At 47.8% G+C, this 16,307-nt stretch overlaps 1 pseudogene; it reads left to right on the forward strand.

The window, feature by feature from the left end:
* The first annotated feature begins 15,113 nt into the window (after window positions 1-15,113).
* LOC105482029 (dnaJ homolog subfamily B member 6-like) lies at window positions 15,114-16,013 on the forward strand (annotated as a pseudogene).
* The last annotated feature ends 294 nt before the right edge of the window (window positions 16,014-16,307 follow it).

Genomic DNA, 16,307 nt, shown 5'->3' on the forward strand with positions numbered 1-16,307 from the left:
TCTCCTCCGCTCGGGGACGCTTCCCCGGGGAATCCTGTGGCCGGAGATGCTCGGTCGAGTCGCGGTATGTGGTCACCGTGCGGGGGCCGCTGCGGGTGCAGAATCCAGACCCGGGGTGTAGCAACCTCACAACTCCCCGTGCAGAAGAAACCAGAAGATCTGGGCGCGGGTCCAAGGTGGTCTGCACAGCCGTGGTTTAGCCGAGGTCGGCGCGCTACACTTAGTCCCGTGTGCAGTGCTTTCTGGCCACAGCAGCTTCCCTAGAAGTGACCCCACTTGGGTCAGAACCACCCAGCCGGGCAGCTGGTATTTCCCCCTTTCGCAGAGGGAGCGGCGCGCGTCGGGAGACGCAGTGACTCGCCAGGGTCAGACCCAGAGTGTCCTCCCCAAGCAAGGCCGAAGGCAGGGTGAGCATAGGGGCGTTCTCCGTCTGCCCTGGCTCGGGTGCACTGGCCTGGACTCCTCTGTGCAGGTTCCATGGTGTAGAGAGACGGCTCGAGTGCAGGCGGAGTTTAAGGGAAGGGGGTTTTGACTGCGGGAGCGGACAGAAAGGACTAAATCCAAAGGGTCCCCTTGGACCTGAACCTTCTGCTACATGCCTGGCCGATAAAAGGGGAATCTGCGTTTTGTTTTGTTTTTTTAAGCCCAAAATAGAAAAGCCTTGGGAGCCAGAATGACAGAAACCCCAGAACGACAGCGCTAGAAGCGCGCAGCTCGGTGCATTCCCCAGCCTGGCTGCCCTGCAGGGCCGCGCACGTTCCAGCGCTCAGGGGCTCAGGGACGGCGCCGCAGGACACACCCCAAACACAGAGCACAGACGAAGTTAGAATGAGCAGGCTGCACCTGGGACCACGCTGCCCCTAGCTGGCTCTGCCCCAGTCTCTCTGAACAGCAGGCCCCTGCCTCAAAGCCCGAGGGTGTTCGCATTTGCTGCTGTGGCTTCTCGCAGATACCTGCAGAGCTTCGCTCCCCGACCCCCTTCAGATCTTACAGAAGGGCCTCCTTCCAAACCAGGCCTTCCCTGTTCCCTGGCAACTGGTTTTTAAATCACAGCACCCCCCACCCCCTGCAATTCACAGTCCCTCCTTAGTCCCTTCACTGCCTAGTTTTTTTTTCTTTTCCTTAGCCCTTGTCGCAGTCAAACTTGAATGCGTTTGTGAATCACCTGAGGACCTTGCTACAACACAGATGCGAATTCACTTGGTCCAGGGTGGGTTCCCAAGTTTCTAACGAGCGTCCGTGATACTCTGCTGCTCCCCACCTGCCGGTGGATCTGCGAGGGCCTTTGACTTACAAAGGGTCCAACATGCAGATAATATAGAATAGTTTATTTTTCCTATGTATTTTGGTTTACTATCTCCCGAACTTGAATGTGAGTTCCACCAGGATAGAGCTCTGGTCTGCTGTGTTTGCTGCTATATTCTCAGTACCTGGAACAGGCCTGGCACATAGTAGGAGCACTACGTTATTTTCAGAAGGAAGGAGTGAATGAAATACAAACCAGAAAAGACAGCAGAGGTGATAAACCTAACATTATACAAAGTGAAAGTCAAGGGGCAAATTATGAAAGAAACAAAGGTTTTACACTCATTTTTTAAAAGGGAGAAATAACAGTCACAAGCCCTTAGGTCCTAAAGTAAAAACTGTCTCCCCAAAAAAGGGAAATTGCAAATACTACATTGATTTTAGAAAGGTTAACTCCTATCTTGGTCACATCTCAGAAGCAAAAAGTGACGTAGAAGACTTGAGTAAAGAAATTAATGGCCAGGCGTGGTGGCTCATGCCTGTAATGAGGCCGAGGTGGGCGGATCACTTGATGTCAGGAGTTTAAGACCGGCCTGGGCAACATGGGGTAACCCCATCTCCATTCAAAACGCAAACATTAGCTGGGCGTGGTGTCAGGCACCTGTAATCCCAGCTACTCAGGAGGCTGAGGCAAAAGAATCTGTTGAACCTGGGAGGCAGAGGTTGCAGTGAGCTGAGATTGTGCCACTTCACTCTAACCTGGGCAACAGAGTGAGACTCTGTCTCAAAAAAAAAAAAAAAAAAAAAAAAAAGAATAAACAGGGCCTGTGTATTTACTAGTTTATTGTTGTAAAATATATATAACATAAAATTTACCATGTTAACCATTTTAAGTGTGCCGTTCAGTGGCAAAGTACATCCACATTATTGTACAACCATCACCACTGTCCATCTCCAGGACTTTTTCATCTTCCCAAATTCTATACCGATTAAACCCTCCAACACCTGGTAATCACTATTATAATTTTTGTCTCTGAATTAGACTACTTTAGGTACCTCGTATAAGTGGAATCATATACTGCTTATCCTTTTGTGACTGGCTTATATTACTTAGTATGATGTCTTCAAGGTTCATCCATGTTGTAGCATGTATCTGAATTTCATTCCCTTTTTTCTTTTTTTTTTTTTTTTTGAGACCAAGTCTCGCTCTGTCAACCAGGCTGGAGTGTCATGATGCGATCTCGGCTCACTGCAACCTCCGCCTCCGAGGTTCAAGCAACTCTTCTGCCTCAGTCTCCCAAGTAGCTGGAATTACAGGCACCCACCTTCATGACTGGCTAATTTTTGTATTTTTGTAGAGATGGGGTTTCACCAAGTTGGCCAGGCCGGTCTTGAACTCCTGACCTCAGGTTATCTGCCCACCTTGGCCTCCCAAAGTACTGGGATTACAGGTTACCCAAGCCTGGCCTCATTCCTTTTTTATAGCTGAATAATAACCCATTGTATATATACACATTTGTTTCTCCATGCATCTGTTGATACACACACGGGTTGCTTCTACCTTTTGGCTATTGTGTCTAATGCTGCTATAAGCATGGGGGTACAAACAGCTATTCAAGTTTCTGCTTTCAGTTTTTTTGGGAATATACCCAGAAACCCAGAAGTGAAACTGCTGGATCATACATTTCATTTTTTGAGGAACTCGCATACTGTTTTCTGTAGCGGCTGCACCATGTGAACTAAAGGTTAAAATGAACGTCTCGCCGTCGCTATGGAGAGGGGCCTGGACTAGTTGTCCTAGGGTTTTTTCTAGCTCTGCTGGCCTGTGGTTAGGGAAATGTGAGGATGAACAACAGGGAAGGGAAGTGGCTTGGAAGGACGCGGGCAGTCTTCCAGTTCAGATGCTGGGAGTGGTGGTGGTGAGGGTGGGGGAAGGGTGTTTATGAAGTCATAATCCAGTTATGGACCTCAGGACATTTGGGCTGGGAAAGGTAGACCTACGCCAGTTTGGAGTACTAGGCAATGAGGGGGAGGCCCCTGCACCTTAAGGAGGCCTGAGAAAGAAGAACCTCGCATGTATCAGGGAGTCCCAGAGAAAATGGTGCAAGGAGCAATGCCCAGTAGCCAGCCGTCCTCAATGTCATGGCCCCGGAGGCCAGAACAGTAGAGAAATTCAAGGTGCAGAGCCCGGTTCCCTCACATGGGCAATCTGGCCCACTGGCTCTTACCATTCACATATCTGTGAACATGGCCTTATTTGGAAACAGGGTCTTAGCAGATCTGATTATGTAAAGATGAGGTCCTATTGGATCAGAGTGGGCCTCATAAGACAAGGGGGTTGGGCGCACAGACACACACCTGTCCTGTGGGCAGGTGAAGAAACTGGAGCAAATGCCAGCTCCCTGAACAGAACAGAGTGAGCCTGACAGTTGGGCATCTGTCCGAATCACACGAGCGGACCCAGCAGGAGCAGTACCTGTCCAGTGGACAAGCGGCCCACGCAATCAGAACGGCCGGGAAGAGGCTGATGCTTCCAGCCACGTTTTGTCTCCTTGCCCTCATTTGGGCAGAGGTAAAGAAGGAGCACTGCCGGCTACACATGGTGGATCACACCTGTAATCCCAGCACTTTGGGAGGCTGAGGCAGGCGGATCACTTGAGGTCAGGAGACCAGCCTGGCCAACATGGTGAATCCTTGTCTCTAACAGAAATACAAAAATTACCCAGGCATGGTGGCACATGCCTGTAATGACTGCTTGGGGAACTGAGGCAAGAGAATTGCTTGAACCCAGGAGGCAGAGGTTGTAGTGAGCCGAGATTTCACCACTGCACTCCAGCCTGGGTGACAGAGGGAGACTCTGTCTCAAATGCATACATACATGCATACATACTTACATACATACATAAAATATTTTAAAAATAAAAAAGAAAGAGCACTGCCTAGCATCACTTTGGCAGGCTCATCTCCACAACCCGTGATCATCCTGTTCAGTTTTTATGATTTGGACCAGGTGGGCCCGTGGCTTAAAGGGTGGGCCTGTGATCCACGCGGGCCCATCAGGATACCGCAAAGCCCTGGACACAGCATTGGGGTGAGGCGTGAGCATGGGCCTGTGTAAGCAGGAGTATAGACTCCTAGTAGAAGGGTTGCTGCGGACTTTGGGGGAGACTGTTTCTTCTGGGATTGTCTTCTGTAAGCCAGATGCAACCAGGGTGGCCAGAGGGTAATCGTAGCCACCTCACAGTGAGATCCTTCCTGAGAAGGATGCTCTCTACTGAGGACATTAAAGTCACTCCACTCTACTTCAGACTTTGCAAGGAGACTCCTTGTTCCTCCTTTAAGCCAGAGGTTCTCTGACACTCTCAACTAGAGCTGCCTTCAAACACCTGTTGTGAGTTGAATTGGGTCCCCCTAAAAGATATGTCCAAGTCCTAACCCCAGGTATCTGTGAACATGGCCTTATTTGGAAATAGGATCTTAGCAGATCTGATTATGTAAAGATGAGGTCGTACTGAATTAGAGTGGGCCTCATAAGACAAAGGGGTTGGGGTGCACAGACACACACCGGGGAGGATGCCACATGAAGACAGAGGCGGAGATGAGGGTGACGTGTCTACAGGCCCAGGAACACCAGGAGTTGCCAGCAACTACCAGAAGCTGGGAGAAAGCCATGGAATTCCCCCTCAGATTCTCTCAGAACTCCCAGAAAAAAACAACCCTCCCGACACCTGATCCTGGCCTTCCATCTTCCAGAACCGTGGGGGGAAAAATGCATGTCATTTCCATCTGCTTTGTGGTACCTTGTTACGGCAGCCCCAGGAGACTAATGCAACACCTCACGGATGTGCTGAGCGTGGCGACATCTCCCACCTCTTCCTTCCAGGAAACACGCCTGAGAGGCCTTTATGAAGGGGAAACTGTAGTCCGCCATATTTACCTGAAGATGCAGTTTGGGCAGCTGTTTCCATCACATGCATGGCCTCTGGACTCTCCTGCCCGACTCTTTCCCCAGTAGCTATGCTAAAAGCAATCTTAGAGTAGGCCCTCCTGATATCTGGCCTGGATTGATGTAAATCATCTGCCTTCTGATTCTCTCTTGACCCATCCTCCACACCACCTCTGTTTCCCAAATGGATTTTTATCATTCCTCGGATGAAACCTCTCTATTGATTGCCTACGTTCTATAAGAAAATTCCAAGCTCTTCAACATGTCACTCAAGGGTCTAAAGAGTCTCATACTCACTTCTCTCTGTCTTGTCTGCCCTCACTCCTCTGCCACATGCCCTGTACTTTGATTATATTAAATTTTTTTATTGTAGCTGAGAGCGGTGGCTCATGCCTGTAATCCCAGCACTTTGGGAGGCGGAGGCAGGTGGATCACTTGAGGTCAGGAGTTCAAGATCATCTTGGCCCACATGGTGAAACCCTGTCTCTACTAAAAATACAAAAATTAGCCAGGCATGGTGGCAGGCGCCTATAATCCCAGCTACTGGGGATGCTGAGGCAGGAGAATTGCTTGAACTCAGGAAGCGGAGGTTACAGTGAGCCGAGATCATGCCATTGCACTCTAGCCTGGGTGACAAAGCAAGACTCTGTCTCTAAATAAATAAATCAATAAATAAATAGACTGTAAATATTCCACACACTTTCACAGTTCCATGTTTTTGCAAATGCAGTTCTGCGCAAAATGTTCTGCCTGTTAGTTGGCTCACACAGGATTCAGTCTAGCCCCCTTCACCTACCTGCCCTCCCATATAGAAGAAGCTGGAAAAGTGAAATCCTGTCTTTTCCGGCTCCCTTGCTGCTAAGGATAGCCACATGACCCAGTTCTGGCTAGTAGGATGTAAGAGGAAATCCACAGGAAGGTTTCTGCTTTCCTGATAAAAGGGGATATCATAGCTGGCCTCCCCCTGTCTTTCTCCTTTCAATGTGGACACGATGCCTGGAGCTGCTGCAGCCAATCTGCAGCCATGACTCAGAAGACAAGAGAGTTCTAGAAACCTTAGTCCCAACACTACTGAGCCAATGTACCACCTTTAGTGCCTACCTCTGGGCTTATTATATGAGAAAATAACCTTCTATTTGTTTAAACCTTACTAGTCATGTGTTTTGTGACTTGCTGCTGAACGCATTTCTAACCAATACACTGATACTGTTCATCTTTCTAGATCTTTCTAGGCAGATTGTTGCTTCCTATGAGAAGTATTCCCAAATTTCCTGGTCAGACTATGACTTCCTTCTGGAAGCATCCACGACACTGTGTACTTACCTGGGTTGCAGTACACATGCTATAACTAATTGCTTACTTCCTGCATAGGCTGTGAGCTCTGATATTATTCTTTGTATAGAACAATATCATGCATGCTGGGACCTAGCAGAGTGGCTCACACAGAGCGGTGGCTCCTAAAATGCATTGCAAGTGAAGAATTCCATTTCCAGAAGGATATCATGCTATGTTATAACCTCTAGCTAGGCTTCTCACCCTTTGAAATCTACAGTGACTGACTCACCTTGCTAACTCATCTCTACAGGCAGAATGTGCTCTGCAAGCCAATCTATCCACCAGATATTTGTCGAAGTCTCAGGTACAAGCTGCTGTGCTATGCTCTGTACAGGATAAAAAAAGAAAGGGAATATTTTAATATGGAAGTTAATGTTTCCCTTGCATGTCTTAAATAACATAGCCAAGGGTGGCCAGGCGTGGTGGCTCATTCCTATAATCCCAGCACTTTGGGAGGTCGAGGTGGGCAGATCACTTGCGGTCAGGATTTCAAGGCCAGCCCGGCCAACACAGTGAAACCCATTCTCCACTAAAAATAAGAAAATTAGCCAGGTGTGGTGACATACACCTGTAGTCCCAGCTACGTGGGAGGCTGACGCAGAAGAATCTCTTGAACTTGGGAGGTGGAGGTTGCAGTCAGCTGAGATCATACCACTGCACTCCAGCCTGGGTGACAGAGTGACTCTTTCTCAAAAACAAAAACAAACAAACCAACAAAACATAGCCATGGGTGTGGAAGCAAGACATATTTGTAATATTTGCTTAGAACGGTAGTTCTCAATCCTGGCTATGTTAGAATGACCTGGGAGCTTTAAAAACTACAAATGCCCAGGTGCTGTCTTCAGAGAGTCTGATTCAGCTGGTCTGGTCCCCTCTCCCTAACGCCTAATCTTATTTTTTAAAGCTTCCTAGGTGATTGCAACATATAACCAGGGTGTGCATCCCTGATTTAAAAGAAGGGTAAGTGTGGACCGGGAAGATTTCTTGGAGGATGTGACCTATGGGCCTTGAAGTACAGGGGACATTTGGATAACAGGAAGAAGAGGTATTTGAGGAATGAGGATTGCTGAGTGAGCAGAGGCAGGAATGAAGCTTCAGTGTGGCTGTCAGCCAATCAGCCACACTGGGGGATTTTTAAATTTCTACTAAAAATTGAAAAATAAAAAAATAAATTAGGCTTGGTGGCATGCATCTGTAGTACAGGTTGTTTGGGAAGAAGCAAAGGTAGGAGGATTACTTGGGCCTGAGAGGTTGAGGCTGCAGTGAGCCGTGATCACGACACTACACTCCAGCCCAGGTGACAGATTAAAACCCTGTCTCGAAAACATTAAAACTAAAAATAAGTTCCAGCAGGCAGACACCAGAAGGAGACGATCTCAGGAGGCAGCAGAGGCAGTGGACAGTTGGGGAAACAGCCCCGGTCCCGGGCTCAGGAGACCTGCAACTCCCACCCTGATTTCGTCCCCACTCCACTGTATGCCCGTGTGCATGGCATCCGCGGGGTCTGTCACTTCCTACCTGCAAACCAGATGCTTCCTGAGCTCCCTCCCGTGATCTTCCTGGTCTGATTTTTCACATTCATGTTCTGAACACCAGGCCAGGTCTGCATGAGTCAGGACAAAAGTTAGATGGCTGCCTCCCCTGTCCCGCCTGCCCCTTCACCCACAGCTGCTACACCTGTGGAATTGGCAACCTCGCTGCACTGTGCAATGCAGAGGGGGAGGTAGAGGAGGGAAGTTGTTGGGAAATGGCATGAAAGACACCAGGCGAGCAGACAGCACTGTGCAAAAGAGGAGCTGTGCCGGACCCAGGGCCCTGCTGCCAGGTCACTGCATTGAGGGGCTGCCCCTTGCCCAGGATGGCCTTGCACTGAGTGGAGTCATCTTGCTCCCCACAGCCAGGACTGACTGAGAAGAGGAGGCAAGGCCCTCGCCTCAAGGTATGACATCACAGCTTTGTGGTGTGGCTTATGTTCCAGAACCGTCCCCGGTGGATTAAGCCAAACATAAGCTTTACTTGAAACCTCATCTTTGCTGGGCCCAGCCCTTCCCCATATCTGTCCGCTTACCTCTCTCCAGTACAGCTTTTCTTGCACAGCCCTCGTTCAATCAACCACATTCATGTTTGTCTCAGGGTCTGTTCCTAAACACTTGATCTAAGACGCCGTGAGAAAATGCCACCGATGGATGAAACATGTATGGGAGGCGACCACAAAACAGGGGCTAAAGGAAACTCCCAGATTCATTTTAGAAAAAGAAGAAAGGAGAGTTACAAGAGTCTGATTGTGGGGCAGAGAAGCAGAGAAAGAGCAGCTTCCTGTTTGTGCCTGGAGTGCAGTACACTGAGCAGTGTTTTGCCTGGTTTATTTCCAAAGTATTGCAGGGCAGCTGAGAGGTTCCACAGTAAGGAGAAATCCATCTTTCTGACCAGCCCCGGTCAACTCACGCAATTCAGTAGACTCCACCTGTTTTGTTTTTCGGTTTTTGCTTTTTTTTTTTTTTTTTTAACAGAGTCTTGCTCTGTCACTCAGGCTGGAATGCAGTGCAGTGATCTCGGCTCACCGAAACCTCCGTCTCCCGGGTTCAAGTGATTCTCCTGCCTCAGCCTCCTGAGTAGCTGGGATTACAGGCACATACCACCACGCCCAGCTAATTTTTATATGTTTAGTAGAGATGGGGTTTCACCATGTTGCCCAGGCTGGTCTCAAAATCCTGGCCGCAAGTGATCTACCCTTCTCGGCCTCCCAAAGTGCTGGGATTACAGGTGTGAGCCACTGTGCCCAGCCAGTAGATCCTTTATGATGTACCTCACTTAAAAGCTACATTATAAAGGGAATGGTCAAACTCCAATAATGAATGTGGTCTTTTTCCTTTTAGAGACCAGACTGATCTACTAATAGTGTAATTCAAAGATGGCTATAAAGGCCGAAACTAGCCAAACCCTCCTGGCCCAACTGTGACCACTAAGGTTCCACCTACAAGGACCTAGTGAAAGTCTAATAAAAAGCTGCCTGACTGGGTGCAGTGGCTCACACCTGTATGTAATCCCAGCACTTTGGGAGGCAGAGGTGGGTGGATCACTTGAGTCCAGGAGTTCGAAACCAGCCTGGGCAATATGGCAAAACTCCATCTCTACAAAAAATACAAAAATTAGCTAAGCATGATCACACACAACTGTAGTCCCAGCTACTCAGGACACTGAGGTAGGGAGGATCGTTTGAGCTGGCAGGTGGAAGTTGCAATGAGCTGAGGTCTTACCATTGCACTCCAGCCTGGGCTAAAAGAGCAAGACCTTATCCCCCCCAAAAAAAGAAAAATAAATAAATAACAGCACTGGGGTCATCACCAGATCAGCAAGCCAGGAAAAGGGTGCTGCCCAGACCCAGGGTGCCTGGCACTGGCACCCAGCCCCAAGTTCAGTCCAAGCACCTCCTGCCTCTAAGGGCTGGCTGGAGTTTGCTCCCTGATGGGAGACCTGGATTACCCAACCGTCCTCAGACCAAATAATACCTAAGCACTTGAGGCACTTCTGACTATTGTCAGCTGAGTCTTGGCTCAAGTTTTGTCGACAACACGGATTAATTTATAACTAAGGTTAAAAACTCTTAAGTGAAAGTTAACTGATTCGGCCCATTTTCAGGAGAGAATGAGAGACGCCTCAGGAGCAACTATCATGGCTACTGGGGGGTCACATGAGGGATCATGTGGGGACAAGCCCAGATGGTGGACTCTTAAGGAAAACTGTTTATAAAATGAGCCCAGCATGGTGGCTCACCCCTATAATCCCACCACTCTGGGAGGCCAAGGCAGGAGGATCACTTGACACCAGGAATCCAAGACCAGCTTGGGAAACATGGCGAAATCCCACCTCTACAAAAAACCACAACAAAATTGGTGGGGCATAGTGGCACATGCCTGTAGTCCCAGCTGCTCAGAAGGTTGAGGTGGGAGATCACCTGAGCCCAGGAGGTTGAGGCTATGGTGAGTGGTGATCACACGACTGCACTCCAGCCTGAGCGACAGAGTAAGACCCTGTCTCAAAAAAATAATAAACATAGAAATAAAATAAGCCTGCATCTCACTAAGGTGAATGTGTTTAGAGAACCATCATAACTGACGTTCACTGAGCACCTGGTGCTTCTGGGCAAAAGGTGGAATTTTTGCCCAGAAGCATACTCTACACGTATCAGCTCAGTTAATCCTCAATAAACAGATACAGATACTAATCCACAATAAACAGATACTATTATCATCCCCCTCCTTTTTTATTGTGGTAAAATCTACATTACATTTGCCATCTTTGTAAGTATACAGTCCAGTGCCAATTAAATGCACACGAATTGTTGTGCAATAATCACCACCATCCACCTCCAGAACGGTTTCATCTTGCAAAACCATAACGCTATGCCCATGAAGCAATAATTCCTCCCTCCCCTTCCCCCGCCTCTGGCAACGCCATCTACTTTCTGTCTCTATGAACTTGACTCCCCTAGGTACCTCATATAAGTGAAATCACACAGTACTTGTCTTTTTGTGTCTGGTTTATTTCACTTAGCATAATGTGCTCAAGTGTCACCCATGTTGTAAGTAGCATGTGTCCAAATTTCGTTTCTTTTTAAAGCTAGATAATATTCGCTTGTACGTTCAGCCCCCATTGTTTATCCATTCGTCCTTCGATGGGCACTTGAATTGCTTCCACCTTCTGGCTATTCTGAATAGTGCTGCTGTGAATGTGGGTGGGCAAGCATCCCTTCCAGCCCCTGCTTTCATTCTTTGGGGGTAGCCAGAAGTGCAACTGCTGATGTTATTTACAGAAGAAGGAGAAATCAGGTGCAGGAGATTAGGCGACTTGCCTAAGTCTGTGTGACTAAGTGTCAGAACCAGGATTTCTCCCAAGCAGACTGGTTCCAAGGTCCTGGCTCCAGACCACCGGGCTCACTGCTTCTCACCTGTGCCTCTCACTTTCTGAGATGACCACACCTGGAAGGTTACAAAGAGTGGCCATGCTGACCAGCAGAGGGCATGCCTTGGCCTCTCACCGGGTCCCCCATCTTCTCTGCCCTCCACATCTGCGGCTTACAGAGACAACAAACTGACATGAAGAAATATCCTTTAGAAGGGCCGGGCGCAGCAGCTCATGGCCGGGTGCAGCAGCTCACGCCTGTCACCCAAGCACTTTGGGAGGCCAAAGTGGGTGGATCACTTGAGGCCAAGAGTTCAAGAGCAGCCTAGCCAATGTGGCAAAACCTCATCTCTACTAAAAAAAAAAAAAAAAAAAAAAAAAATTAGCCGGGCATGGTGGCAAATGCCTGTAGTCCCAGCTACTTGGGAGGCTGAGGCAAAAGAATCCCTTGAACCTGGGAAGTGGAGGTTGCCGTGAGCCGAGATCACGCCACTGAACTCCAGCCTGGGCAACAGAGCGAGACTGTCTCAAAAAAAAGAAAATAAATGTCCTTTAGAGACTGGATATTCCACTTCCCTCCACACAGCTGTAAAACAGAAATTGGTTCACTCCCTCCCCTGCCAAACCTGTCATTGTGTCCCATTGCTCTTAGAGATCAAAATCTCTAAGATTATTATGGTCCGCCCTGGTGTGATCCTGCTGCTTCTCTACCCCATCTTTGCTTCTCCCTGACATTCATATGTTTCCATCAGAGCCCACCTTCTTCCTATCCTCAGCCACATGATCATAGACTGACTAATGGCCACCCAAAGATATCAGGGCCTAATCCCTGGAACATGTAAATATTAATGTGGTGCAAAAGTCATTGCGGTTTTTGTCATTACTTTCAATGGCAAAAACCTCAATGACTTTTGCACCAACCTCATACTACCTAATAAGGAAAAAGGGCCTTTGCAGGTGTGATTAGGGTAAGGATTTTGAGATGAGGTGCTTGTCCTGGATTATCTGGGAGGGCCCCAAATGCCACCACAAGTGTCCTTATAAGAGAGAAGCAGAGGGAGACCAGACACACAGAGGAAAAGGCTATGTGAAGACCAAGGCTGAGGTCACAGCGATGCAGCTACAAGCTCTGAACTCCTGGAACCACAATGGCTACCTCAGGGCCTCTGCACTGCATACCTGCCCGTCTCTACCTCTGCATGGCTGGCTTCTTCCTGTCTTCACATCTCAGCACAAGTTTAGGTCTTGCCCCCTTGGAGAGAGCGTTTCCGCCTTCCAGACCTCCCTAGCAAGCTCCCATCACACTCCATGACCTCACCCTATTTATTTTATTCCTACCCTATCACTACTATTATTTATTTCCTTCTATCTTATTTATGTCTTACTATAAACAGGCATTTCTAATTCGACGTAAATATAATAAGATGCAGAGGTTTATATTAGATCTTATTTTTTGCCTCCTGCTCTAATCCATCAGAGCAGGGACTGTCTCTGTCTTCTTTGATGCTGAAACCCCAGTGCCTGGAACACTGCTGTGTTTGCTAAGGATACCATAACAAAGTACCACACAGACTAGACGGCTTCAACCATGGAAAGTTAACTTCTCAAAGTTCAAGAGGCTAGAAGTCTATGGCCGGGGGTGGTGGCTCACACCTGTAATCCTAGCACCTTGGGAGGTTGAGGCAGTAGGTCACTTGAAACCAAGAGTTCGAGATCAGCCTGGCCAACATGGCGAAACCCCGTCTTTACTAAAATTACAAAAACTACAACCGGGTGTAGTGGCTCACACCTGTAATCCCAACACTTTGGGAGGCCAAGGTGGGGTGGATCCCTCGAGGTCAGGAGTTCGAGACCAGCCTGGCCAACATGGTGAAACTCCGTCTTTACTAAAAATACAAAAAAATTAGCTGGGCATGGTGGCACATGCCTGTAGTCCCAGCTACTCAGGAGGCTGAGGCAGGAGAATTGCTTGAACCCTGGAGACGGAGGTTGCAGTGAGCTGAGATTGTGCCACTTCACTCCAGCCTGGGCCACAGAGTGAGACTCTGTCTCAAAATAAATAAATAAATAAAATAGAAGAAGTCCAAGATCAAGGTATCAGTGGATTTGGTTTCTTCTGCAGCCTCTTCCCTTGGCTTGCAGAGGAGTAGCTTTCTGGCTGTGTCCTCGCATGGCCTCAGTTCGTGTGCATCTGTGGTGTCTCTTTCTGAGCGTCCTAATCTCTTCTCGTGAGGACATCAGTCAGATTGGATTAAGGACCAGGCTAATCACTTCCTTCTAACTTAATCACCTCTTTAAAAGTCCTGTCTCCAAATCTAATCCCAGAGCTTCAACAATGGTGAATTTGGGGAGGCACGATCCAGCCCCCAATAACCACCTCACATATGTTAATGGTGGGCATGTGGCAGCTGTGCTGTTAGGTGAATGCTAATGCTGTGATCACACCAACAGAAACATAAATGGAAGAGGGAAGTTGGAAAGCCGCAAAAGAAAAACTCACATGGACAGAAAACACATAAAAATATGTCCAATCTCACTAGACTCAAAGAAAATACATATTAAGGTAACAATGAGACACTATCACTTGCCTAACAAAATGGCTGAGACTTAAAAGTGGACAATAGTTGCTTGTAGGAGTGCAGAGGTGGTGCATGCCTTCTGCAAAACAACTTGGCATGAAGCACAAAGTACAGAGTTCCATGGGATGGGCGGTCTCCCTTAAAGAAGTGACCTGAAGGTAATTCTTAGTCAAGTGAAGAGAGAGAGAGGAACAAATGAGGCAGAAAGAACAGTCTGATTAAAAGCCTCTAAGCCACAAAGTACAGTGCCTTCAAAGAGGTAGGAGAGCCCTATTCAACATAGTACTGGAAGTCCTAGCCAGGGCAATCAGGCAAGAGAAAGAGATCAAAGGCATCCAAATTGAAAAAGAGAAAGTCAAATTGTCCCGGTTTGCAGATGACATGATCTTACATCTAGAAAAACCTAAAGACTCCACCAAAAATCTTAGATTTGATAAATGAATTGAATACAGTTGCAGGATGCAAAACCAATATACAAAAATCAGTGGCATTTCTGGCTGGGCTTGGTGGCCCATGCCTATAATCCCAGCATGATTGAGATGCTGAGCTGGGAAGATCGCTTGAGGCCAGCAGTCTGAGATCAGCCTGGGCAATATAGCAAGACCCCATCTCATTTTTTCAAAATTAAAATTTCAAAAATGAGGGAAAGGAAAGCACAAGGAGCCGCCGCTGCCAGCATAACAGTGCCTGGAGCCGGGAGGAGATCCGGGCCGCCATGCGGCCTCCCCTGCATCCCGCCACCAGCCGCCTCTGTCCTCGGACCTATTCCAACAATCTCTTAAAACATGGTGGATTAGGCCGGGCGCGGTGGCTCAAGCCTGTAATCCCAGCACTTTGGGAGGCCGAGACGGGCGGATCACGAGGTCGGGAGATCGAGACCATCCTGGCTAACACGGTGAAACCCCGTCTCTACTAAAAAATACAAAAAACTAGCCGGGCGAGGTGGTGGGCGCCTGTAGTCCCAGCTCCTCGGGAGGCTGAGGCAGGAGAATGGCGGGAACCCGGGAGGCGGAGCTTGCAGTGAGCTGAGATCCGGCCACTGCACTCCAGCCTGGGCGACAGAGCGAGACTCCGTCTCAAAAAAAAAAAAAACAAAACAAAAAAACATGGTGGATTAGTAGGAAGTTCTAGGTGTGTAGAGACATGCCTCACCCGAGGATATTAAAAAGGCATATGAGAAACTGGCTCTGAAGTGGCATCCTGATCAAAATCCTTAGAATAAAGAAGAAGCAGAGAGAAAATCCAAACAAGTAGCACAGGCGTTATGAGGTGCTGTCAGATGCTAAGAAACGGGACCTCAATGACAAATATGGCAAAGAAGGATGAATTGGTGGAGGGGGAGGTGGAAGTCATTTTGATGGTCCATTTGATTTTGGCTTCACATTCCATAAACCAGATGGTGTCTTCAGGGAATTTTTTGGTGAAAGAGACCCATTTTCATTTGACTTCTTTGAAGACCCTTTTGAGGACTTTTTTGGGAATCGAAGGGGTCCCTGAAGAAGCGGAAGCTGAGGGACGGGGTTGTTTTTCTCCACATTCAGTGGATTTCCATCTTTTGGAAATGGATTTTCTTCTTTTGATACAGGATTTACTTCATTTGGGTCACTAGGCCAGGGGGACCTCACTTCATTCTCTTCTACATCATTTGGTGGTAGTAGGATGAGTTGGGATATCAAATCGATATCAACTTCTACGAAAATGGTTAATGACAGAAAAACCACTACGTTTCCTAAGGCCTTCCCAGCCATGCGGGACTGTGAGTCAATGAAACCTCTTTCCTTTAGAAATTACACAGTCTCAAGCATTTCTTTATAGTAGTGTGAAAATGAACGAATACACTCTCCTTTCTTTTTCACCTCCCCTTTATCCCTCACAGCTCCCCTAATCCCCTCCCAAGGAACAGAGATTCTCACACAGGTCCCACGGCAGGACCCACGCTTACCAAGCCTCTGGCTCTTTCTCCCAGCTCCAGAATCCCTAGGTTTCATTTTGGAAACAAATTTATGTCTAGCTATTAACAAAGTTTCATAGCATTACCTCGTTTATGTAATATATTTGCACTTAAATTTGACTTCAAGAGACTACAAAGAGAATTGTTGAGAATGGTCAAGAAAGGCTAGAAGTTGAAGACGGCCAGTTAAAGCCCTTAACAATAAGTGGTAAGGAGCAGCTGCTGTGCTTGGGTAACGAGTAATTCAATGCAGGCACTTAATAGAAATGTTAAACTGTAACAAGCATCATTTGAGGATTAACAGGCACTTTTTTTTGAAGACTTCAAATGAACTCCACTTTCAGTATAA

The sequence above is a fragment of the Macaca nemestrina genome, chromosome 8, assembly GCF_043159975.1.
Source record: "Macaca nemestrina isolate mMacNem1 chromosome 8, mMacNem.hap1, whole genome shotgun sequence".
In the NCBI taxonomy this organism is placed as follows: domain Eukaryota; kingdom Metazoa; phylum Chordata; class Mammalia; order Primates; family Cercopithecidae; genus Macaca; species Macaca nemestrina.